Below are 18,224 nucleotides of genomic sequence, written 5' to 3'. Positions count from 1 at the left end.
CAGAATTTGATCACCAATACTAAATTAATGATCCCTTCTGTATCACTAAAATAGGTGCTGTGGCTAAGTGGTTAAAGCGCCTGTCTCGTAAACAGGAAATCCTGAGTTCAAATCTCAGCAGCACCTTGTTATTGGTCCTTACATGTAAAAATAATTTTCATCACGCAAATGTTTAATACATTTTAAAAAGAATAGTGTTGTTCTGTGAACATTAGAATGGGTCATCTTAAATTGAAAAACAAAAAAACGTGGTATTGTGAAGATTTTCAAAGTAATGCTTTGAATGAAAAAGGGGACAAAGAGTGACAAAGAGCAAAATAGAGATAAAAAATCATTCTAGAGTTGAATTCAAGTAATGCATTCTTAAAGAAGGCATAATTAAAACATTTATGAACAGGATAAGCAATATATCAATGAGGTGTTTATGAATAGGATCAGTATCCTCGTCTAAACTATTTGAGTAGTGCGTTTTCTGAACTGAGAAATGATTATGAAAGTGAAAAACTCAGGTTTCTCTTGAACACCATATGGCAAACTTTTCCTTAAAGCATTTTCAAGAGGGTGCTGTGGCTTAGCTGGTTAAAGCGCCTATCTAGTAAACAGGAGATCCTGAGTTCAAATCTCAGCAGTGCCTTGCTTTCCTCATTCTTAAATAAAACATTATTTTCATTAAGTCGTCCTGCGATTCAATTAAATTAGAAAAGTCTGATTTATCTTTCGGTTGAACAGATCATCTTAAACCTAATAAAAACTGAAAGTGTTTTCAATATTATAGTAACAATACTGTGATTGCAAAATTAAAAAGGTATTTCAATGAGCAAGAGGCAGATGAAATATGACCCTAGATTTGAGCAATATTGATGAATATATGTAAAACACTTATTTATAAACTATTCAAAATATGGGATTGAGTTTAAAATGTGTTCTTTTTTAATACAACATAGCTATTCTTGTTTACAGATTAGGAATCCTTGCTTGTTTAACATTAGAATACATATTAAGACACTTTAACACAAGCACAGAATTTGATCACCAATACTAAATTAATGATCCCTTCTGTATCACTAAAGTAGGTGCTGTGGCTAAGTGGTTAAAGCGCTTGTCTCGTAAACAGGAAATCCTGAGTTCAAATCTCAGCAGCACATTATTATTGGTCCTTACATGTAAAAATAATTTTCACCACGCAAATGTTTAATACATTTTAAAAAGAAAAGAGTTGTTCTGTGAACATTAGAATGGGTCATCTTAAATTGAAAAACTAAAAAACGTGGTATTGTGAAGATTTTCAAACTAATGCTTTGAATGAAAAACGGAAAAAAGAGTGACAAAGAGCAAAATAGAGATAAAATTCATTCTAGAGTTGAAATCAAGTAATGCATTCTTAAAGAAGGCATAATTAAAACATTTATGAACAGGATAAGCAATATATCAATGAGGTGTTTATCAATAGGATCAGTATCCTCGTCTAAAGTAGTTGAGTAGAGCGTTTTCTGAACTGAGAAATGATTATGAAAGTGAAAAACTCAGGAGTCTCTTGAACACCATATGGCAAACTGTTCCTTAAAGCATTTTCAAGAGGGTGCTGTGGCTTAACTGGTTAAAGCACCTGTCTAGTAAACAGGAGATCCTGAGTTCAAATCTCAGCAGTGCCTTGCTTTCTTCATTCTTAAATAAAAAACTATTTTCATTAATTCGTCCTGCGATTCAATTAAATTAGAAAAGTCTGATTTATCTTTCGGTTGAACAGATCATCTTAAACCTAATAAAAACTGAAAGTGTTTTCAATATTATAGTAACAATACTGTGATTGCAAAATCAAAAAGGTATTTCAATGAGCAAGAGGCGGATGAAATATAACCCTAGATTTGAGCAATATTGATGAATATATGTAAAACACTTATTTATGAACTATTCAAAATATGGGATTGAGTTTAAAATGTGTTCTTTTTTAATACAACATAGCTATTCTTGTTTACAGATTAGGAATCCTTGCTTGTTTAACATTAGAATACATATTAAGACACTTTAACACAGGCACAGAATTTGATCACCAATACTAAATTAATGATCCCTTCTATATCGCTAAAGTAGGTGCTGTGGCTAAGTGGTTAAAGCGCCTGTCTCGTAAACAGGAAATCCTGAGTTCAAATCTCAGCAGCACTTTATTATTGGTCCTTACATGTAAAAATAATTTTCATCACGCAAATGTTTAATACATTTTAAAAAGAAAAGTGTTGTTCTGTGAACATTAGAATGGGTCATCTTAAATTGAAAAACAAAAAAACGTGGTATTGTGAAGATTTTCAAAGTAATGCTTTGAATGAAAAAGGGAAAAAAGAGTGACAAAGAGCAAAATAGAGATAAAAAATCATTCTAGAGTTGAAATCAAGTAATGCATTCTTAAAGAAGGCATAATTAAAACATTTATGAACAGGATAAGCAATATATCAATTAGGTGTTTATCAATAGGATCAGTATCCTCGTCTAAAGTAGTTGAGTAGAGCGTTTTCTGAACTGAGAAATAATTATGAAAGTGAAAAACTCAGGTTTCTCTTGAACACCATATGGCAAACTGTTCCTTAAAGCATTTTCCGGAGGGTGCTGTGGCTTAGCTGGTTAAAGCGCCTGTCTAGTAAACAGGAGATCCAGAGTTCAAATCTCAGCAGTGCTTTGCTTTCCTCATTCTTAAATAAAAAATTATTTTCATTAAGTCGTCCTGCGATTCAATTAAATTAGAAAAGTCTGATTTATCTTTCGGTTGAACAGATCATCTGAAACCTAATAAAAACTAAAAGTGTTTTCAATATTATTGTAACAATACTGTGATTGCAAAATCAAAAAGGTATTTCAATGAGCAATAGGCAGATGAAATATGACCCTAGATTTGAGCAGTATTGATGAATATATGTAAAACAATTATTTATGAACTATTCAAAATATGGGATTGAGTTTAAAATGTGTTCTTTTGTAATACAACATAGCTATTCTTGTTTACAGATTAGGAATCCTTGCTTGTTTAACATTAGAATACATATTAAGACACTTTAACACAGGCACAGAATTTGATCACCAATACTAAATTAATGATCCCTTCTGCATAACTAAACTAGGTGCTGTGGCAAAGTGGTTAAAGTGCCTGTCTCGTAAACAGGAAATCCTGAGTTCAAATCTCAGCAGCACCTTATTATTGGTCCTTACATGTAAAAATAATTTTCATCACGCAAATGTTTAATACATTTTAAAAAGAAAAGTGTTGTTCTGTGAACATTAGAATGGGTCATCTTAAATTGAAAAACAAAAAAACGTGGTATTGTGAAGATTTTCAAAGTAATGCTTTGAATGAAAAAGGGAAAAAAGAGTGACAAAGAGCAAAATAGAGATAAAAAATCATTCTAGAGTTGAATTCAAGTAATGCATTCTTAAAGAAGGCATGATTAAAACATTTATGAACAAGATAGGCAATATATCAATGAGGTGTTTATGAATAGGATCAGTATCCTCGTCTAAAGTAGTTGAGTAGAGCGTTTTCTGAACTGAGAAATGATTATGAAAGTGAAAAACTCAGGATTCTCTTGAACACCATATGGCAAACTGTTCCTTAAAGCATTTTTAAAAGGGTGCTGTGGCTTAGCTGGTTAAAGCGCCTGTAGAGTAAACAGGAGATCCTGAGTTCAAATCTCAGCAGTGCCTTGCTTTCCTCATTCTTAAATAAAAAACTATTTTCATTAAGTCGTCCTGCGATTCAATTCAATTAGAAAAGTCTGATTTATCTTTCGGTTGAACAGATCATCTTAAACCTAATTAAAACTGAAATTGTTTTCAATATTATAGTAACAATAGTGTGATTGCAAAATCAAAAAGGTATTTCAATGAGCAATAGGCAGATGAAATATGACCCTAGATTTGAGCAGTATTGATGAATATATATGAAACACTTATTTATAAACTATTCAAAATATGGTATTGAGTTTAAAATGTGTTCTTTTTTAATACAACATAGCTATTCTTGTTTAAAGATTAGGAATCCTTGCTTGTTTAACATTAGAATACATATTAAGACACTTTAACACAGGCACAGAATTTGATCACCAATACTAAATTAATGATCCCTTCTGTATCACTAAAGTAGGTGCTGTGGCTAAGTGGTTAAAGCGCCTGTCTCGTAAACAGGAAATCGTGAGTTCAAATCTCAGCAGCACCTTATTATTGGTCCTTACATGTAAAAATAATTTTCATCACGCAAATGTTTAATACATTTTAAAATGAAAAGTGTTGTTCTGTGAACATTAGAATGGGTCATCTTAAATTGAAAAACTAAAAAACGTGGTATTGTGAAGATTTTCAAAGTAATGCTTTGAATGAAAAAGGGAAAAAAGAGTGACAAAGAGCAAAATAGAGATAAAAAATCATTCTAGAGTTGAAATCAAGTACTGCATTCTTAAAGAAGGCATAATTAAAACATTTATGAACAGGATAAGCAATATATCAATGAGGTGTTTATCAATAGGATCAGTATCCTCGTCTAAAGTAGTTGAGTAGAGCGTTTTCTGAACTGAGAAAAGATCATGAAAGTGAAAAACTCAGGATTCTCTTGAACACCATATGGCAAACTGTTCCCTAAAGCATTTTCAAGAGGGTGCTGTGGCTTAGCTGGTTAAAGCGCCTGTCTAGTAAATAGGCGAGCCTGAGTTCAAATCTCAGCAGTGCCTTGCTTTCCACATTCTTAAATAAAATACTATTTTCATTAATTCGTCCTGCAATTCAATTAAATTAGAAAAGTCTGATTTATCTTTCGGTTGAACAGAACATCTTAAACCTAATAAAAACTGAAAGTGTTTTCAATATTATAGTAACAATACTGTGATTGCAAAATCAAAAAGGTATTTCAATGAGCAAGAGGCAGATGAAATATAACCCTAGATTTGAGCAATATTGATGAATATATGTAAAACACTTATTTATGAACTATTCAAAATATGGGATTGAGTTTAAAATGTGTTCTTTTTTAATACAACATAGCTATTCTTGTTTACAGATTAGGAATCCTTGCTTGTTTAACATTAGAATACATATTAAGACACTTTAACACAGGCACAGAATTTGATCACCAATACTAAATTAATGATCCCTTCTGCATAACTAAACTAGGTGCTGTGGCAAAGTGGTTAAAGTGCCTGTCTCGTAAACAGGAAATCCTGAGTTCAAATCTCAGCAGCACCTTATTATTGGTCCTTACATGTAAAAATAATTTTCATCACGCAAATGTTTAATACATTTTAAAAAGAAAAGTGTTGTTCTGTGAACATTAGAATGGGTCATCTTAAATTGGAAAACAAAAAAACGTGGTATTGTGAAGATTTTCAAAGTAATGCTTTGAATGCAAAAGGGAAAAAAAGTGACAAAGAGCAAAATAGAGATAAAAAATCATTCTAGAGTTGAATTCAAGTAATGCATTCTTAAAGAAGGCATAATTAAAACATTTATGAACAGTATAAGCAATATATCAATGAGGTGTTTATCAATAGGATCAGTATCCTCGTCTAAAGTAGTTGAGTAGAGCGTTTTCTGAACTGAGAAATGATTATGAAAGTGAAAAACTCAGGAGTCTCTTGAACACCATATGGAAAACTGTTCCTTAAAGCATTTTCAAGAGGGTGCTGTGGCTTAGCTGGTTAAAGCGCCTGTCTAGTAAACAGAAGATCCTGAGTTCAAATCTCAGCAGTGCCTTGCTTTCCTCATTCTTAAATAAAAAACTATTTTCATTAATTCGTCCTGCGATTCAATTAAATTAGAAAAGTCTGATTTATCTTTCGGTTGAACAGATCATCTTAAACCTAATAAAAACTGAAAGTGTTTTCAATATTATAGTAACAATACTGTGATTGCAAAATCAAAAAGGTATTTCAATGAGCAAGAGGCAGATGAAATATAACCCTAGATTTGAGCAATATTGATGAATATATGTCAAACACTTATTTATGAACTATTCAAAATATGGGATTGAGTTTAAAATGTGTTCTTTTGTAATACAACATAGCTATTCTTGTTTACAGATTAGGAATCCTTGCTTGTTTAACATTAGAATACATATTAAGACACTTTAACACAGGCACAGAATTTGATCACGAATACTAAATTATTGATCCCTTCTGAATCACTAAAATAGGTGCTGTGGCTAAGTGGTTAAAGCACCTGTCTCGTAAACAGGAAATCCTGAGTTCAAATCTCAACAGCACCTTATTATTGGTCCTTACATGTAAAAATAATTTTCATCATGCAAATGTTAAATACATTTTAAAAAGAAAAGTGTTGTTCTGTGAACATTAGAATGGGTCATCTTAAATTGAAAAACAAAAAAACGTGGTATTGTGAAGATTTTCAAAGTAATGCTTTGAATGAAAAAGGGAAAAAAGAGTGACAAAGAGCAAAATAGAGATAAAAAATCATTCTAGAGTTGAATTCAAGTAATGCATTCTTAAAGAAGGCATGATTAAAACATTTATGAACAAGATAAGCAATATATCAATGAGGTGTTTATGAATAGGATCAGTATCCTCTTCTAAACTATTTGAGTAGTGCGTTTTCTGAACTGAGAAATGATTATGAAAGTGAAAAACTCAGGATTCTCTTGAACACCATATGGCAAACTGTTCCTTAAAGCATTTTTAAGAGGGTGCTGTGGCTTAGCTGGTTAAAGCGCCTGTAGAGTAAACAGGAGAGCCTGAGTTCAAATCTCAGCAGTGCCTTGCTTTACTCATTCTTAAATAAAATACTATTTTCATTAATTCGTCCTGCGATTCAATTAAATTAGAAAAGTCTGATTTATCTTTCGGTTGATCAGAACATCTTAAACCTAATAAAAACTGAAAGTGTTTTCAACATTATAGTAACAATACTGTGATTGCAAAATCAAAAAGGTATTTCAATGAGCAAGAGGCAGATGAAATATAACCCTAGATTTGAGCAATATTGATGAATATATGTAAAACACTTATTTATGAACTATTCAAAATATGGGATTGAGTTTAAAATGTGTTCTTTTGTAATACAACATAGCTATTCTTGTTTACAGATTAGGAATCCTTGCTTGTTTAACATTAGAATACATATTAAGACACTTTAACACAGGCACAGAATTTGATCACCAATACTAAATTAATGATCCCTTCTGTATCACTAAAATAGGTGCTGTGGCTTAGTGGTTAAAGCGCCTGTCTCGTAAACAGGAAATCCTGAGCTCAAATCTCAGCACCACCTTATTATTGGTCCTTACATGTAAAAATAATTTTCATCACGCAAATGTTTAATACATTTTAAAAAGAAAAGTGTTGTTCTGTGAACATTAGAATGGGTCATCTTAAATTGAAATCAAAAAAACGTGCTATTGTGAAGATTTTCAAACTAATGCTTTGAATGAAAAACGGAAAAAAGAGTGACAAAGAGCAAAATAGAGATAAAAAATCATTCTAGAGTTGAAATCAAGTAATGCATTCTTAAAGAAGGCATAATTAAAACATTTATGAACAGGATAAGCAATATATCAATGAGGTGTTTATCAATAGGATCAGTATCCTCGTCTAAAGTAGTTGAGTAGAGCGTTTTCTGAACTGAGAAATGATTATGAAAGTGAAAAACTCAGGAGTCTCTTGAACACCATATGGCAAACTGTTCCTTAAAGCATTTTCAAGAGGGTGCTGTGGCTTAACTGGTTAAAGCACCTGTTTAGTAAACAGGAGATCCTGAGTTCAAATCTCAGCAGTGCCTTGCTTTACTCATTCTTAAATAAAATACTATTTTCATTAATTCGTCCTGCGATTCAATTAAATTAGAAAAGTCTGATTTATCTTTCGGTTGAACAGATCATCTTAAACCTAATAAAAAATGAAAGTGTTTTCAATATTATAGTAACAATACTGTGATTGCAAAATCAAAAAGGTATTTCAATGAGCAAGAGGCAGATGAAATATAACCCTAGATTTGAGCAATATTGATGAATATATGTAAAACACTTATTTATGAACTATTCAAAATATGGGATTGAGTTTAAAATGTGTTCTTTTGTAATACAACATAGCTATTCTTGTTTACAGATTAGGAATCCTTGCTTGTTTAACATTAGAATACATATTAAGACACTTTAACACAGGCACAGAATTTGATCACCAATACTAAATTAATGATCCCTTCTGTATCACTAAAATAGGTGCTGTGGCTTAGTGGTTAAAGCGCCTGTCTCGTAAACAGGAAATCCTGAGCTCAAATCTCAGCACCACCTTATTATTGGTCCTTACATGTAAAAATAATTTTCATCACGCAAATGTTTAATACATTTTAAAAAGAAAAGTGTTGTTCTGTGAACATTAGAATGGGTCATCTTAAATTGAAAATCAAAAAAACGTGCTATTGTGAAGATTTTCAAACTAATGCTTTGAATGAAAAACGGAAAAAAGAGTGACAAAGAGCAAAATAGAGATAAAATTCATTCTAGAGTTGAAATCAAGTAATGCATTCTTAAAGAAGGCATAATTAAAACATTTATGAACAGGATAAGCAATATATCAATGAGGTGTTTATCAATAGGATCAGTATCCTCGTCTAAAGTAGTTGAGTAGAGCGTTTTCTGAACTGAGAAATGATTATGAAAGTGAAAAACTCAGGAGTCTCTTGAACACCATATGGCAAACTGTTCCTTAAAGCATTTTCAAGAGGGTGCTGTGGCTTAACTGGTTAAAGCACCTGTTTAGTAAACAGGAGATCCTGAGTTCAAATCTCAGCAGTGCCTTGATTTCCTCATTCTTAAATAAAAAACTATTTTCATTAATTCGTCCTGCGATTCAATTAAATTAAAAAAGTCTGATTTATCTTTCGGTTGAACAGATCATCTTAAACCTAATAAAAAATGAAAGTGTTTTCAATATTATAGTAACAATACTGTGATTGCAAAATCAAAAAGGTATTTCAATGAGCAAGAGGCAGATGAAATATAACCCTAGATTTGAGCAATATTGATGAATATATGTCAAACACTTATTTATGAACTATTCAAAATATGAGATTGAGTTTAAAATGTGTTCTTTTGTAATACAACATAGCTATTCTTGTTTACAGATTAGGAATCCTTGCTTGTTTAACATTAGAATACATATGAAGACACTTTAACACAGGCACAGAATTTGATCACGAATACTAAATTATTGATCCCTTCTGTATCACTAAAATAGGTGCTGTGGCTAAGTGGTTAAAGCGCCTGTCTCGTAAACAGGAAATCCTGAGTTCAAATCTCAGCAGCACCTTATTATTGGTACTTACATGTAAAAATAATTTTCATCATGCAAATGTTTAATACATTTTAAAAAGAAAAGTGTTGTTCTGTGAACATTTGAATGGGTCATCTTAAATTGAAAAACAAAAAAACCTGGTATTGTGAAGATTTTCAAAGTAATGCTTTGAATGAAAAAGGGAAAAAAGAGTGACAAAGAGCAAAATAGAGATAAAAAATCATTCTAGAGTTGAATTCAAGTAATGCATTCTTAAAGAAGGCATAATTAAAACATTTATGAACAGGATAAGCAATATATCAATGAGGTGTTTATCAATAGGATCAGTATCCTCGTCTAAAGTAGTTGAGTAGTGCGTTTTCTGAACTGAGAAATGATTATGAAAGTGAAAAACTCAGGTTTCTCTTGAACACCATATGGCAAACTGTTCCTTAACGCGTTTTCAAGAGGGTGCTGTGGCTTAGCTGGTTAAAGCGCCTGTCTAGTAAACAGGAGATCCTGAGTTCAAATCTCAGCAGTGCCTTGCTTTCCTCATTCTTAAATAAAAAACTATTTTCATTAATTCGTCCTGCGATTCAATTAAATTAGAAAAGTCTGATTTATCTTTCGGTTGAACAGATCATCTTAAACCTAATAAAAACTGAAAGTGTTTTCAATATTATAGTAACAATACTGTGATTGCAAAAATCAAAAAGGTATTTCAATGAGCAAGAGGCAGATGAAATATAACCCTAGATTTGAGCAATATTGATGAATATATGTAAAACGCTTATTTATGAACTATTCAAAATATGGGATTGAGTTTAAAATGTGTTCTTTTGTAATACAACATAGCTATTCTTGTTTACAGATTAGAAATCCTTGCTTGTTTAACATTAGAATACATATTAAGACACTTTAACACAGGCACAGAATTTGATCACCAATACTAAATTAATGATCCCTTCTGCATAACTAAACTAGGTGCTGTGGCAAAGTGGTTAAAGTGCCTGTCTCGTAAACAGGAAATCCTGAGTTCAAATCTCAGCAGCACCTTATTATTGGTCCTTACATGTAAAAATAATTTTCATCACGCAAATGTTTAATACATTTTAAAAAGAAAAGTGTTGTTCTGTGAACATTAGAATGGGTCATCTTAAATTGAAAAACAAAAAAAACGTGGTATTGTGAAGATTTTCAAAGTAATGCTTTGAATGAAAAAGGGAAAAAAAGTGACAAAGAGCAAAATAGAGATAAAAAATCATTCTAGAGTTGAATTCAAGTAATGCATTCTTAAAGAAGGCATGATTAAAACATTTCTGAACAGGATAAGCAATATATCAATGAGGTGTTTATGAATAGGATCAGTATCCTCGTCTAAACTATTTGAGTAGTGCGTTTTCTGAACTGAGAAATGATTATGAAAGTGAAAAACTCAGGTTTCTCTTGAACACCATATGGCAAACTGTTCCTTAAAGCATTTTCCAGAGGGTGCTGTGGCTTAGCTGGTTAAAGCACCTGTCTAGTAAACAGGAGATCCTGAGTTCAAATCTCAGCAGTGCCTTGCTTTCCTCATTCTTAAATAAAAAATTATTTTCATTAAGTCGTCCTGCGATTCAATTAAATTAGAAAAGTCTGATTTATCTTTCGGTTGAACAGATCATCTTAAACCTAATAAAAACTAAAAGTGTTTTCCATATTATTGTAACAATACTGTGATTGCAAAATCAAAAAGGTATTTCAATGAGCAATAGGCAGATGAAATATGACCCTAGATTTGAGCAGTATTGATGAATATATGTAAAACACTTATTTATGAACTATTCAAAATATGGGATTGAGTTTAAAATGTGTTCTTTTTTAATACAACATAGCTATTCTTGTTTACAGATTAGGAATCCTTGCTTGTTTAACATTAGAATACATATTAAGACACTTTAACACAGGCACAGAATTTGATCACCAATACTAAATTAATGACCCCTTCTGCATAACTAAACTAGGTGCTGTGGCAAAGTGGTTAAAGTGCCTGTCTCGTAAACAGGAAATCCTGAGTTCAAATCTCAGCAGCACCTTATTATTGGTCCTTACATGTAAAAATAATTTTCATCACGCAAATGTTTAATACATTTTAAAAAGAAAAGTGTTGTTCTGTGAACATTAGAATGGGTCATCTTAAATTGAAAAACAAAAAAACGTGGTATTGTGAAGATTTTCAAAGTAATGCTTTGAATGCAAAAGGGAAAAAAAGTGACAAAGAGCAAAATAGAGATAAAAAATCATTCTAGAGTTGAATTCAAGTAATGCATTCTTAAAGAAGGCATAATTAAAACATTTATGAACAGTATAAGCAATATATCAATGAGGTGTTTATCAATAGGATCAGTATCCTCGTCTAAAGTAGTTGAGTAGAGCGTTTTCTGAACTGAGAAATTATTATGAAAGTGAAAAACTCAGGAGTCTCTTGAACACCATATGGCAAACTGTTCCTTAAAGCATTTTCAAGAGGGTGCTGTGGCTTAGCTGGTTAAAGCGCCTGTCTAGTAAACAGAAGATCCTGAGTTCAAATCTCAGCAGTGCCTTGCTTTCCTCATTCTTAAATAAAAAACTATTTTCATTAATTCGTCCAGCGATTCAATTAAATTAGAAAAGTCTGATTTATCTTTCGGTTGAACAGATCATCTTAAACCTAATAAAAACTGAAAGTGTTTTCAATATTATAGTAACAATACTGTGATTGCAAAATCAAAAAGGTATTTCAATGAGCAAGAGGCAGATGAAATATAACCCTAGATTTGAGCAATATTGATGAATATATGTCAAACACTTATTTATGAACTATTCAAAATATGGGATTGAGTTTAAAATGTGTTCTTTTGTAATACAACATAGCTATTCTTGTTTACAGATTAGGAATCCTTGCTTGTTTAACATTAGAATACATATTAAGACACTTTAACACAGGCACAGAATTTGATCACCAATACTAAATTAATGATCCCTTCTGCATAACTAAACTAGGTGCTGTGGCAAAGTGGTTAAAGTGCCTGTCTCGTAAACAGGAAATCCTGAGTTCAAATCTCAGCAGCACCTTATTATTGGTCCTTACATGTAAAAATAATTTTCATCACGCAAATGTTTAATACATTTTAAAAAGAAAAGTGTTGTTCTGTGAACATTAGAATGGGTCATCTTAAATTGAAAAACAAAAAAACGTGGTATTGTGAAGATTTTCAAAGTAATGCTTTGAATGAAAAAGGGAAAAAAGAGTGACAAAGAGCAAAATAGAGATAAAAAATCATTCTAGAGTTGAATTCAAGTAATGCATTCTTAAAGAAGGCATGATTAAAACATTTATGAACAAGATAGGCAATATATCAATGAGGTGTTTATGAATAGGATCAGTATCCTCGTCTAAAGTAGTTGAGTAGAGCGTTTTCTGAACTGAGAAATGATTATGAAAGTGAAAAACTCAGGATTCTCTTGAACACCATATGGCAAACTGTTCCTTAAAGCATTTGTAAGAGGGTGCTGTGGCTTAGCTGGTTAAAGCGCCTGTCTAGTAAACAGGAGATCCTGAGTTCAAATCTCAGCAGTGCCTTGCTTTCCTCATTCTTAAATGAAAAACTATTTTCATTAATTTGTCCTGCGATTCAATTAAATTAGAAAAGTCTGATTTATCTTTCGGTTGAACAGATCATCTTAAACCTAATAAAAACTGAAAGTGTTTTCAATATTATAGTAACAATACTGTGATTGCAAAATCAAAAAGGTATTTCAATGAGCAAGAGGCAGATGAAATATAACCCTAGATTTGAGCAATATTGATGAATATATGTAAAACACTTATTTATGAACTATTCAAAATATGGGATTGAGTTTAAAATGTGTTCTTTTTTAATACAACATAGCTATTCTTGTTTACAGATTAGGAATCCTTGCTTGTTTAACATTAGAATACATATTAAGACACTTTAACACAGGCACAGAATTTGATCACCAATACTAAATTAATGATCCCTTCTGCATAACTAAACTAGGTGCTGTGGCAAAGTGGTTAAAGTGCCTGTCTCGTAAACAGGAAATCCTGAGTTCAAATCTCAGCAGCACCTTATTATTGGTCCTTACATGTAAAAATAATTTTCATCACGCAAATGTTTAATACATTTTAAAAAGAAAAGTGTTGTTCTGTGAACATTAGAATGGGTCATCTTAAATTGGAAAACAAAAAAACGTGGTATTGTGAAGATTTTCAAAGTAATGCTTTGAATGCAAAAGGGAAAAAAGAGTGACAAAGAGCAAAATAGAGATAAAAAATCATTCTAGAGTTGAATTCAAGTAATGCATTCTTAAAGAAGGCATCATTAAAACATTTATGAACAGTATAAGCAATATATCAATGAGGTGTTTATCAATAGGATCAGTATCCTCGTCTAAAGTAGTTGAGTAGAGCGTTTTCTGAACTGAGAAATGATTATGAAAGTGAAAAACTCAGGAGTCTCTTGAACACCATATGGAAAACTGTTCCTTAAAGCATTTTCAAGAGGGTGCTGTGGCTTAGCTGGTTAAAGCGCCTGTCTAGCAAACAGAAGATCCTGAGTTCAAATCTCAGCAGTGCCTTGCTTTCCTCATTCTTAAATAAAAAACTATTTTCATTAATTCGTCCTGCGATTCAATTAAATTAGAAAAGTCTGATTTATCTTTCGGTTGAACAGATCATCTTAAACCTAATAAAAACTGAAAGTGTTTTCAATATTATAGTAACAATACTGTGATTGCAAAATCAAAAAGGTATTTCAATGAGCAAGAGGCAGATGAAATATAACCCTAGATTTGAGCAATATTGATGAATATATGTCAAACACTTATTTATGAACTATTCAAAATATGGGATTGAGTTTAAAATGTGTTCTTTTGTAATACAACATAGCTATTCTTGTTTACAGATTAGGAATCCTTGCTTGTTTAACATTAGAATACATATTAAGACACTTTAACACAGGCACAGAATTTGATCACGAATACTAAATTATTGATCCCTTCTGTATCACTAAAATAGGTGCTGTGGCTAAGTGGTTAAAGCACCTGTCTCGTAAACAGGAAATCCTGAGTTCAAATCTCAGCAGCACCTTATTATTGGTCCTTACATGTAAAAATAATTTTCATCATGCAAATGTTTAATACATTTTAAAAAGAAAAGTGTTGTTCTGTGAACATTGGAATGGGTCATCTTAAATTGAAAAACAAAAAAACCTGGTATTGTGAAGATTTTCAAAGTAATGCTTTGAATGAAAAAGGGAAAAAAGAGTGACAAAGAGCAAAATAGAGATAAAAAACTCATTCTAGAGTTGAATTCAAGTAATGCATTCTTAAAGAAGGCATAATTAAAACATTTATGAACAGGATAAGTAATATATCAATGAGGTGTTTATGAATAGGATCAGTATCCTCTTCTAAACTATTTGAGTAGTGCGTTTTCTGAACTGAGAAATGATTATGAAAGTGAAAAACTCAGGTTTCTCTTGAACACCATATGGCAAACTGTTCCTTAACGCGTTTTCAAGAGGGTGCTGTGGCTTAGCTGGTTAAAGCGCCTGTCTAGTAAACAGGAGATCCTGAGTTCAAATCTCAGCAGTGCCTTGCTTTCCTCATTCTTAAATAAAACATTATTTTCATTAAGTCGTCCTGCGATTCAATTAAATCAGAAAAGTCTGATTTATCTTTCGGTTGAACAGATCATCTTAAACCTAATAAAAACTGAAAGTGTTTTCAATATTATAGTAACAATACTGTGATTGCAAAATCAAAAAGGTATTTCAATGAGCAAGAGGCGGATGAAATATAACCCTAGATTTGAGCAATATTGATGAATATATGTAAAACACTTATTTATGAACTATTCAAAATATGGGATTGAGTTTAAAATGTGTTCTTTTTTAATACAACATAGCTATTCTTGTTTACAGATTAGGAATCCTTGCTTGTTTAACATTAGAATACATATTAAGACACTTTAACACAGGCACAGAATTTGATCACCAATACTAAATTAATGATCCCTTCTATATCGCTAAAGTAGGTGCTAGGGCTAAGTGGTTAAAGCACCTGTCTCGTACACAGGAAATCCTGAGTTCAAATCTCAGCAGCACCTTATTATTGGTCCTTACATGTAAAAATAATTTTCATCACGCAAATGTTTAATACATTTTAAAAAGAAAAGTGTTGTTCTGTGAACATTAGAATGGGTCATCTTAAATTGAAAAACAAAAAAACGTGGTATTGTGAAGATTTTCAAAGTAATGCTTTGAATGAAAAAGGGAAAAAAGAGTGACAAAGAGCAAAATAGAGATAAAAAATCATTCTAGAGTTGAAATCAAGTAATGCATTCTTAAAGAAGGCATAATTAAAACATTTATGAACAGGATAAGCAATATATCAATGAGGTGTTTATCAATAGGATCAGTATCCTCGTCTAAAGTGGTTGAGTAGAGCGTTTTCTGAACTGAGAAATGATTATGAAAGTGAAAAACTCAGGATTCTCTTGAACACCATATGGCAAACTGTTCCTTAAAGCATTTTCAAGAGGGTGCTGTGGCTTAGCTGGTTAAAGCGCCTGTCTAGTAAACAGGAGATCCTGAGTTCAAATCTCAGCAGTGCCTTGCTTTCCTCATTCTTAAATAAAAAACTATTTTCATTAATTCGTCCTGCGATTCAATTAAATTAGAAAAGTCTGATTTATCTTTCGGTTGAACAGATCATCTTAAACCTAATAAAAACTGAAAGTGTTTTCAATATTAAAGTAACAATACTGTGATTGCAAAATCAAAAAGGTATTTCAATGAGCAAGAGGCAGATGAAATATAACCCTAGATTTGAGCAATATTGATGAATATATGTAAAACACTTATTTATGAACTATTCAAAATATGGGATTGAGTTTAAAATGTGTTCTTTTTTAATACAACATAGCTATTCTTGTTTATAGATTAGGAATCCTTGCTTATTTAACATTAGAATACATATTAAGACACTTTAACACAGGCACAGAATTTGATCACCAATCCTAAATTAATGATCCCTTCTATATCACTAAAGTAGGTGCTGTGGCTAAGTGGTTAAAGCGCCTGTCTCGTAAACAGGAAATCCTGAGTTCAAATCTCAGCAGCACCTTATTATTGGTCCTTACATGTAAAAATAATTTTCATCACGCAAATGTTTAATACATTTTAAAAAGATAAGTGTTGTTCTGTGAACATTAGAATGGGTCATCTTAAATTGAAAAACAAAAAAACATGGTATTGTGAAGATTTTCAAAGTAATGCTTTGAATGAAAAAGGGAAAAAAGAGTGACAAAGAGCAAAATAGAGATAAAAAATCATTCTAGAGTTGAATTCAAGTAATGCATTCTTAAAGAAGGCATGATTAAAACATTTATGAACAGGATAAGCAATATATCAATGAGGTGTTTATGAATAGGATCAGTATCCTCGTCTAAACTATTTGAGTAGTGCGTTTTCTGAACTGAGAAATGATTATGAAAGTGAAAAACTCAGGTTTCTCTTGAACACCATATGGCACACTGTTCCTTAAATCATTTTCAAGAGGTTGCTGTGGCTTAGCTGGTTAAAGTGCTTGTCTAGTAAACAGGAGATCCTGAGTTCAAATCTCAGCAGTGCCTTGCTTTCCTCATTCTTAAATAAAAAACTATTTTCATTAAGTCGTCCTGCGATTCAATTCAATTAAGAAAAGTCTGATTTATCTTTCCATTGAACAGATCATCTTAAACCTAATAAAAACTGAAAGTGTTTTCAATATTATAGTAACAATACTGTGATTGCAAAATCAAAAAGGTATTTCAATGAGCAAGAGACAGATGAAATATAACCCTAGATTTGAGCAATATTGATGAATATATGTCAAACACTTATTTATGAACTATTCAAAATATGGGATTGAGTTTAAAATGTGTTCTTTTGTAATACAACATAGCTATTCTTGTTTACAGATTAGGAATCCTTGCTTGTTTAACATTAGAATACATATTAAGACACTTTAACACAGGCACAGAATTTGATCACCAATACTAAATTAATGATCCCTTCTGCATAACTAAACTAGGTGCTGTGGCAAAGTGGTTAAAGTGCCTGTCTCGTAAACAGGAAATCCTGAGTTCAAATCTCAGCAGCACCTTATTATTGGTCCTTACATGTAAAAATAATTTTCATCACACAAATGTTTAATACATTTTAAAAAGAAAAGTGTTGTTCTGTGAACATTAGAATGGGTCATCTTAAATTGAAAAACAAAAAAACGTGGTATTGTGAAGATTTTCAAAGTAATGCTTTGAATGAAAAAGGGAAAAAGAGTGACAAAGAGCAAAATAGAGATAAAAAATCATTCTAGAGTTGAATTCAAGTAATGCATTCTTAAAGAAGGCATGATTAAAACATTTATGAACAAGATAGGCAATATATCAATGAGGTGTTTATGAATAGGATCAGTATCCTCGTCTAAAGTAGTTGAGTAGAGCGTTTTCTGAACTGAGAAATGATTATGAAAGTGAAAAACTCAGGATTCTCTTGAACACCATATGGCAAACTGTTCCTTAAAGCATTTGTAAGAGGGTGCTGTGGCTTAGCTGGTTAAAGCGCCTGTAGAGTAAACAGGAGATCCTGAGTTCAAATCTCAGCAGTGCCTTGCTTTCCTCATTCTTAAATAAAAAACTATTTTCATTAAGTCGTCCTGCGATTCAATTCAATTAGAAAAGTCTGATTTATCTTTCGGTTGAACAGATCATCTTAAACCTAATAAAAACTGAAATTGTTTTCAATATTATAGTAACAATAGTGTGATTGCAAAATCAAAAAGGTATTTCAATAGGCAGATGAAATATGACCCTAGATTTGAGCAGTATTGATGAATATATGTAAAACACTTATTTATGAACTATTCAAAATATGGGATTGA

General features: G+C 31.6%; 13 non-coding genes across 13 annotated transcripts; all 13 read left to right on the top strand.

The window, feature by feature from the left end:
- Positions 1 to 53: 53 nt before the first annotated feature.
- On the top strand, positions 54 to 126 carry TRNAT-CGU (transfer RNA threonine (anticodon CGU)). Its single transcript has one exon. It is a non-coding gene; the product is annotated as a tRNA-Thr (tRNA).
- Positions 127 to 2,090: 1,964 nt separating this feature from the next.
- TRNAT-CGU (transfer RNA threonine (anticodon CGU)) lies at positions 2,091 to 2,163 on the top strand. Its single transcript has one exon. It is a non-coding gene; the product is annotated as a tRNA-Thr (tRNA).
- A 1,965-nt stretch (positions 2,164 to 4,128) lies between these two features.
- On the top strand, positions 4,129 to 4,201 carry TRNAT-CGU (transfer RNA threonine (anticodon CGU)). Its single transcript has one exon. It is a non-coding gene; the product is annotated as a tRNA-Thr (tRNA).
- A 1,964-nt stretch (positions 4,202 to 6,165) lies between these two features.
- On the top strand, positions 6,166 to 6,238 carry TRNAT-CGU (transfer RNA threonine (anticodon CGU)). The gene has a single exon. It is a non-coding gene; the product is annotated as a tRNA-Thr (tRNA).
- Positions 6,239 to 9,220: 2,982 nt separating this feature from the next.
- On the top strand, positions 9,221 to 9,293 carry TRNAT-CGU (transfer RNA threonine (anticodon CGU)). The gene has a single exon. It is a non-coding gene; the product is annotated as a tRNA-Thr (tRNA).
- Positions 9,294 to 9,727: 434 nt separating this feature from the next.
- Positions 9,728 to 9,801, top strand: TRNAT-AGU (transfer RNA threonine (anticodon AGU)). The gene has a single exon. It is a non-coding gene; the product is annotated as a tRNA-Thr (tRNA).
- A 946-nt stretch (positions 9,802 to 10,747) lies between these two features.
- On the top strand, positions 10,748 to 10,821 carry TRNAT-AGU (transfer RNA threonine (anticodon AGU)). Its single transcript has one exon. It is a non-coding gene; the product is annotated as a tRNA-Thr (tRNA).
- A 1,963-nt stretch (positions 10,822 to 12,784) lies between these two features.
- TRNAT-AGU (transfer RNA threonine (anticodon AGU)) lies at positions 12,785 to 12,858 on the top strand. Its single transcript has one exon. It is a non-coding gene; the product is annotated as a tRNA-Thr (tRNA).
- A 945-nt stretch (positions 12,859 to 13,803) lies between these two features.
- On the top strand, positions 13,804 to 13,877 carry TRNAA-AGC (transfer RNA alanine (anticodon AGC)). Its single transcript has one exon. It is a non-coding gene; the product is annotated as a tRNA-Ala (tRNA).
- A 438-nt stretch (positions 13,878 to 14,315) lies between these two features.
- TRNAT-CGU (transfer RNA threonine (anticodon CGU)) lies at positions 14,316 to 14,388 on the top strand. Its single transcript has one exon. It is a non-coding gene; the product is annotated as a tRNA-Thr (tRNA).
- A 435-nt stretch (positions 14,389 to 14,823) lies between these two features.
- TRNAT-AGU (transfer RNA threonine (anticodon AGU)) lies at positions 14,824 to 14,897 on the top strand. The gene has a single exon. It is a non-coding gene; the product is annotated as a tRNA-Thr (tRNA).
- A 945-nt stretch (positions 14,898 to 15,842) lies between these two features.
- Positions 15,843 to 15,916, top strand: TRNAT-AGU (transfer RNA threonine (anticodon AGU)). The gene has a single exon. It is a non-coding gene; the product is annotated as a tRNA-Thr (tRNA).
- Positions 15,917 to 16,354: 438 nt separating this feature from the next.
- On the top strand, positions 16,355 to 16,427 carry TRNAT-CGU (transfer RNA threonine (anticodon CGU)). Its single transcript has one exon. It is a non-coding gene; the product is annotated as a tRNA-Thr (tRNA).
- The last annotated feature ends 1,797 nt before the right edge of the window (positions 16,428 to 18,224 follow it).

The sequence above is a fragment of the Triturus cristatus genome, chromosome 8 (genome assembly GCF_964204655.1).
Source record: "Triturus cristatus chromosome 8, aTriCri1.1, whole genome shotgun sequence".
Classification (NCBI taxonomy): Eukaryota; Metazoa; Chordata; class Amphibia; order Caudata; family Salamandridae; genus Triturus; species Triturus cristatus.
This window is presented reverse-complemented; position numbering and strand designations above follow the sequence as displayed.